The sequence below is a fragment of the Crinia signifera genome, chromosome 9 (genome assembly GCF_055691185.1).
Source record: "Crinia signifera chromosome 9, ASM5569118v1, whole genome shotgun sequence".
NCBI classification, from domain to species: Eukaryota; Metazoa; Chordata; class Amphibia; order Anura; family Myobatrachidae; genus Crinia; species Crinia signifera.
Genome location: NC_139225.1, coordinates 118,909,746 through 118,917,121, shown reverse-complemented (window position 1 = coordinate 118,917,121; position 7,376 = coordinate 118,909,746).

The following is a 7,376-nucleotide window of genomic DNA, read 5'->3' as shown; positions in this document are numbered from 1 at the left end:
AGGCCTACGATAATTTTGGGGTGGGATTTCACCCTGGTGGGATGGCGTATGCCTGATTGCAAGGCTCCCAAAAATTAGCAGCCATGCGATCAGGTGTGAATTAGGCCCTTAGTCTGGCTGCATACAGGGATTTGGTACAAATACTCTGGCCCTTATTCTGGTTCTCTCACAAAGGCAAATGGACAAAACCATGTGCACTGCAGGTGGGGCAGATGTAATTTGTGCCGAGAGAAACAGATGTGGGTGGGGGTTTTTTTTTATGTCATTTTTATTACGTTTTTACTTGTGGAAACAATATAATAGACAAATTGAGGATGCACAGAAATATAAGTGTAAAAGAAGCATCGTTCTCCCTCAATCACAATTCACAAATGGTTTATCACCATGGAATGATCTGAACTGGGTGGAATATATGATATTATAGCTGTAACGTAAAATACCGGAGGGGGTGCTAATGGTATCAAGGTTAGTTCTTAGTGTAAGATAGATCATTTACGATGATCCTGTAATTGAGGGATATAATGCCTCCGTTTATGAGAGATTAATGGGGGGGGGGGGGGAATTGTGCATGGAGTCAAGCAAGTATTTAGGGCCTTATTTAGGTTCATTCTTTCTGACAAAATCCTTCTTAGATGGACAAAACCATGTGCACTGCAGGGGGGGCAGATGTAACATGTGCAGAGAGAATTAGATTTGGGTGAGTAATTTTGTTTCTGTGCAGGGAAAATACTGACTGCTTTATTTTTACACTGCAATATAGATCTCACTTTGAAGTAAAACCCCACCCAAATCTAATTCTCTATGCACAAGTAACACCTGCCCCACCTGCAGTGCACATGGTTTTGCCCATCTAAGAAGGATTTTGTCAGAAAGAATGAACCAAAATAAGGCCCTTAGTGTGGGATAGAAGTAGAGAAGAGGTTAGAAAAGGGGGGGGGGGGGATTATGTAGGTACTAAGTATGATTATATGAAACACATGAATAATCTTATAAAACCTTCACATAACAATACTGAAATATGGTAGAACTTTTAGTTTGAGTTACACTAAGAAGTTGAATATACAGGTTGAGTATCCTGTATCCGTGCATACCTTATCCGAATTATTCCAAAAACCGTGGTTTTTGGAATCATTCAAATTTTTTTTTTTTTTAACCCCCCTAACCCTCTTTTCATACTTACCAAGTCCCCGGGCGTCCACAGCAGGCCTCCGGCATCTTCTCCAGGGTCTCCAGCGGTCGCAGGAATGCATTGCGCGAGTGTGCACGCGCGCCGGTGACGTCACCGGTGCACGCGCACACTCGTGCAATGCATTCCTGGGACCGCTGGAGACCCAGAGAAGATGCCGGAGGCCTGCTGTGGACGCCCGGGGACTGCGTGGATGCCGAGGGACCACCGGACACCATCAGGGGTAAGTATGCCTAAAAAAAAAATATTCCAAAAACCAAAAAATTCCCCTATCCAGAATGCTAGTGGTCCCGAGCATTTCGGATAGGGGATACTCAACCTGTATAGACATAAGTGGGAGGAGTGATTCTTCCTGTATAGGGTTTGAGGTCATGTAATCAACTGAGGCCGTCATCCCTTCATATGGAGATCGATGTGATAGAGTAGTCTCTGTGGAGTATATGTCCGGTTAATATACCAATACATTTTTGTGAAGGGCTGAAGAATATCTTCTTGGGTTGAGTTCAGAAGTGAGAGTATAAATGAAATCCACATATTATAAAACTGTGTGGCTTGTTTATCGGAGCGGGAGGTTAAGATGGTGTGTCTTTCCAAGTAGAGAAGTTGTTGTAACTTTTGTAAAAGTTCGTTGAGGTTAGGAGGGATTCTGGAGGCCCAGGTCCAGTGAATAAGGATAAGTTTTTTGGAGATTGTTAGGATTCTGGTTAGGAGGGGAACAGGCGTATGTGTCAATGTTTGTGGGGTCCATTGATCGAAGTATAAAAGGATATGGGATAGAAGGTTTGTCTTGAAAAGGGTGTTGATGAATGAGGTTACTTTGTGCCAAAAACGTTTGATCTTTCCACATTCCCATATACAATGTTAAAAGGTAGCTGATGAGTGATAACACTTTTTGCACGTTCCTGATTGGGCAGGGTTTTACTTCAAAGTGAGATCTATATTGCAGTGTAAAAATAAAGCAGTCAGTATTTTCCCTGCACAAAAGCAAAATAACTCTGCACATGTTACATCTGCTCCACCTCCAGTGCACATGTTTTTGTCCATCTGAGAAAGTATTTGCCTTTGTGAGTGAACCAGAATAAGGGCCTCTGTGCGTAAAGCTACATTTTGCAGTGAAATTAAATCTGCAGTGACGTCCATCTCTGCCTGAGCCCCACAGCGGGCATAGATTAACCTTGGAAAAGCTGTCAAAATGTTGGCATCTATGCGCTTACATCATTGTACTGATGCTTGGTGTACCTGACTGACTGAAACTTTATTTGACTTCTACAAGTAAATTCATATTTCAAAACAGATTCAATTTATTTTATTGAATTACCAGATAATTAGGCTGAACACTTAATGCATTATGTTTCCTTTCATTATATGTATTTCTTCAGGGAGGCAAAGAACAAAGTTGCCATTAGCTGCAAGTTTCTGTTTTTTAATATCATTAAAATGGCATTCAGACAAACATAAATGCTGTATGTGCTTAGAGAGGTCTGTTATTCCCTGGGGTGGGCCTAGGATATTTACTGTGATTCAGATGCTGCCATCTGTCTCTCATATATCATAGCCCTGCATTGTCTTACCTTGTACGCAAGCTATGTTACTGATCTCCTGGTATCATTTCATTTTCTTTATTACTTGTTTTTAATAGTTTTAGAATGATCTATGCTGTGATCTTAAAAGACAAGCTGGGGAGAGTCACGCAGGCAGCGCTTCTGTAGAACACATTTCAGAATTCCTGCTGGAGTTCATTTAGGAAAATTCATTGAGCTAGCAAAACAGACGGAAGTAAGAATGGAGGAACAAACGGCAGCAGCAAAAAGTTTCAGATTGGTTTGCTTACAGTTAGGAAGCAACTTTTGAAATACATTAATAATGATAATAATAATAATAATAATAATAATAATAATAAGGTACTTGTTTCCTAGCACGGCGCCACCGATTTTAATTGTATGCAATCGGGTCCCAAAAATCGGGTCAATTGCATCGCATGCAACCAAATTGCATGCAATGCGATTGACCCGACCGACCCAATTTTTTACATTGGAACCAATTTTAAATGGTCCCTGAGACCCGATTTTACATTGGCCCCAATGTTAAATGCCCCCCAGACCCCATTTTTCATTGTATGCCCCCGCATTGTTAACGCCACGATCAACGTGAACCCGAAGCGTGGCGAGCGCAGCGAGCCTACGAGGGGCGGCGGAACACGTCCTCCGACCTTTTCATTCCCCCACTATCCACGTCGGCGAGATTTTATATAGTGTGGCGAGCGCACGCGCATTACTTCAGATGTATTACGCGTCCCCTTGCGGGGCTCGCCACGCTTCGGGGTCGCCACACTATATAAAATCAACTCCACGCTGACGTGGATAGTGGGGGTATGAAAAGGTCGGAGGACGAGTACCGCCGCCCCTCGTGGGCTTGCTGCGCTTGCCACTCTTCAGGTTGGCGTTCATCGTGGGGTGGCGTTAACAATGGGGGGGGGGGGGGGGGCATTTGACATACAAATTACCCATCTGGGTGGCTATACAATCAAAAATCGGGTATGGGGGGCCATTTAACATTGGTTCCTATGTAAAATCGGGTCCATTGCATTGGTCGCATCGCATGCCATTATAATGGCATGCGATGGACCCGATTTAAAACGGCCATTTAACATTACATACAATGTTAAATCGGGTCGGTCACATCAGTCGCATTGCATGCCATTATAATGGCATGCGATGGAACCGATTTTTACATTGTCGGGAAAGCTCTCAAAAAGCCCGAAATCGGGTCAGTCGGGTCCCATCGCATACCTTAAGTTAAGGTATGCGATGGGACCCGACGGGCGCCCTGCTAGGAAACAAGTACCAATAATAATAATAATAATAATATTAATAATCAGGGACAGCCTGGGGCTTTTAAAACAGCCCTGACATATTTCCATGCACCACCAACAAACCCACATTCACAGAGCATTCTATACCACCTACGGCAAAATCTCCTCCCTGAAGAGGAGTTGAGGGCACAGGAGTTATGTGCTCTGGAATGCCCAAGATCTTGCGGGACCAGCATCCAAAAGCAACGTCACAGGCAGTGTCTGTGTAGCCAGGCCGGGAACGTGAAAAAACGGCACACAGACTTTCATACTGCGAGCAAACACCGGACTACGGGGAGTGTAATACCCCTTTTACACCAGAGGTTGGACCCGGGATATTGCCGCTCCAGTCCGGGGCAGGGCATGGCATAAATGGGCTGAAAAAAAATAACACGGGTACTGTTCCCCGGGAATCTGACCCGGCAAATGTTCAGGGTCGGACACAGGGCTTATCCGGGGCTCAGGGTGGTGTAAATGGTCATTATCCGGGTTATTTGGTGGGTAGAGGGGCGCGAAGAGCTGATTGGTGCTTCTGCGGCTCTGGCAGATGATGTAATCTGCTGGAGACCCGCACAGGGCGCATGTAGCAGCGCAGCAGCAGCGTTACCACGCTCTGTGCTGCAAGCACACTCCACACTGTGTTTACAGCCTCATCTGCTGCAGCACACACTGGCTGTCACGCAGTGTGTTCCACTTTGGCTGACCCCAAACCTGATCTGCACCATCATATCTGCAACTGCAACACAGCTACTCCGTCTGCCATCTTTGCTGCAATGCTGGGAGCAGAACCCACTCCCTCCCTTTTCCCTTTCTTGTGACCTCATCTCAAACAGCCCAAAGGTCCATTTTTAATGACACCAGCAAGGAAAGACAGGGCTGATCCGTTTTCAGTGTGAAAGGGCCTTACCCGGGAATAACCCGGATTGAATTGCAGTGTAATACCCCTTTTACACCGCCGAAAAATCCGGGTCAGCGGCGGGTCAGACCCGGATCCGCGGCGGTGTAAATGGGGGGTATCCGTTTCCATTTACACGGGTCCTCTACCCAGGTCCTGACCTGGGTAGAACACGGATAGGACCCGTGTAAATGTCGGTGTAAATGGTCCCGCTGCGGGTGCAGGCACCCGCAGCGGGTCCACAGCGTGCAGCGCTGGGGAAGATGTTCCCAGCTGCTGCGGGAGGAGGGGGGTCCCTGCGGCTGCTGAGGAGAGGGGGGTACCTGTCAGCCTGCTGTGCTGGAAGTACGGGGGTGCTAGGGGTGCTGGGGGTACCTGTCCTGCCTGCGGTCGGATCTCAGCGGAGAAGATGATGTGCGCCGCTGCTGTATCACCCCCCCCCCCCGCATCCGGCAGCCGGTCCCTGCGGCGTATGGAGTGTCAGTATCGGCGGTCCCTCCAGCGCATAGGAACTAGTACTAGTTCCCATGCGCCAGAGGGACCCCCGCCACTGACACTCCATACGCCGCACGCCGCAGGGACCGTCTGCCGGGGAGGGGGGGGGTGGTACAGCAACGGCGCACATCATCTTCTCCGCTGAGATCCGACCGCAGACAGGACAGGTACCTTCAGCACCCCTTGCACCCCCCAGCACCCCGGTACCCCCAGGTACACCAAGCACAGCAGGCAGGACAGGTACCCTCTGGCACCCCCAGCACCTTAAAAAAAAAAAAAAAAAAACACTTAACCTGGGTCAGCCCTGAGATATATATATATATATATATATATATATATTTATTATATTTCTATATATTATATATTTCTATATATATATATATATATATATATATATATATATATATATTTCTATATATATATATATATTTTTCTATAAATATATATATAAAATATTATTTAAGGCAGGGCTGACCCAGGTTCAGTGTAAATGGTGCAGACCCAGGTCCGACCCAGGTCAAAGTGCTGTGTAAATGGGGTATAAAGCAGGGTCAGACCCTGGATACTCCAGCATTCAAAGACCAGGGTCCGACCAGGGTTTTTGGTGTAAAAGGGGTATAAATGGGGTCTGAGGCAGGGCATGCCCTGGCAATTTCCCGTGTTCGAATTCCCGGGTCCTACCCGGTATTCTGGTGTAAAAGTGGTATAAGAGGCAAGTCAGCGGGACGCCGCTCCTTGCCTACATACCCTTATCACATTGAGACTGCCTCAAACAAACTTTGAAACACCTTGCTGTAGCACTACCAGTGACTACTTAACCGCATCCCCATTTCCCTCACCAGCCCACTTGAGAACAGCTGCGGTCCCCTGTCAGGCACATAAGTCCCAGGTTAAGGGTTTTATGGTGAAAGGGATCCCTAAAATATACCCTCATACCCCTTAAGGGTCCTGACAGAGTGATCCCTCGCAGGTCCACCTGTCGAGTGTTACTCCACGACTATACATTGTAATACATGATAGCACATTTCTTCATGTATTAATTTATTCATTTACACCACTTAACTAAGGTGAGCGTTTGGTACATCATGTTTTATTGATATATAATTGAGACTAGACCCCTCTACTGAGCAGTCCCTACGCACACGTAACTTGAGTGCTGTAACCACCTCAGTGTTCGTGAAAACCTCCAAAAAAAGGGGGTCCAGGGGACCCTTCACTTCTAAAAATTGGAGTCCTGCTTGACTTTTTCTGGGTACCAATGGAATAAAGCCTCCTCTCCCCTTCACCCCAGCATGGCACATGTGGGTCGGGGGGAAATATCAATTGACCCACTCGCATAAAGATACACATTTGTGAAGTGGTGTGGCCACATAATAGTACCAATTAACATTACACCACACACCGGTTTGCCCAGTACACATTATAGCACACACCGTTTTGCCCAGTACACATTATAGCACACACCGTTATGCCCAGTACGCATTATAGCACACACCGTTATGCCCAGTACCCATTATAGTACACACCGTTGTCCCCAGTACGCATTATAGCACACACCGCTATGCCCAGTACGCATTATAGAACACACCCTTATGCCCAGTACACATTATGGCACATACCGTTATGCCCAGTACACATTAGAGCACACACCGTTTTGCCCAGTACACATTATAGGACACACCGTTATGCCCAGTACACATAGCACACACCGTTATGCCCGGTACACATTATAGCACACACCGTTTTGCACAGTACACATTATAGCACACACCGTTATGCCCAGTACACATTATAACACACACCATTACACATTATAGCACACACCGTTATGCGTAGTACACATTATAGCACACACCGTTATGCCCGGTACGCATTATAGCACACACCGTTATGCCCAGTACGCATTATAGCACACACCGTTATGCCCAGTACGCATTATAGCACACACT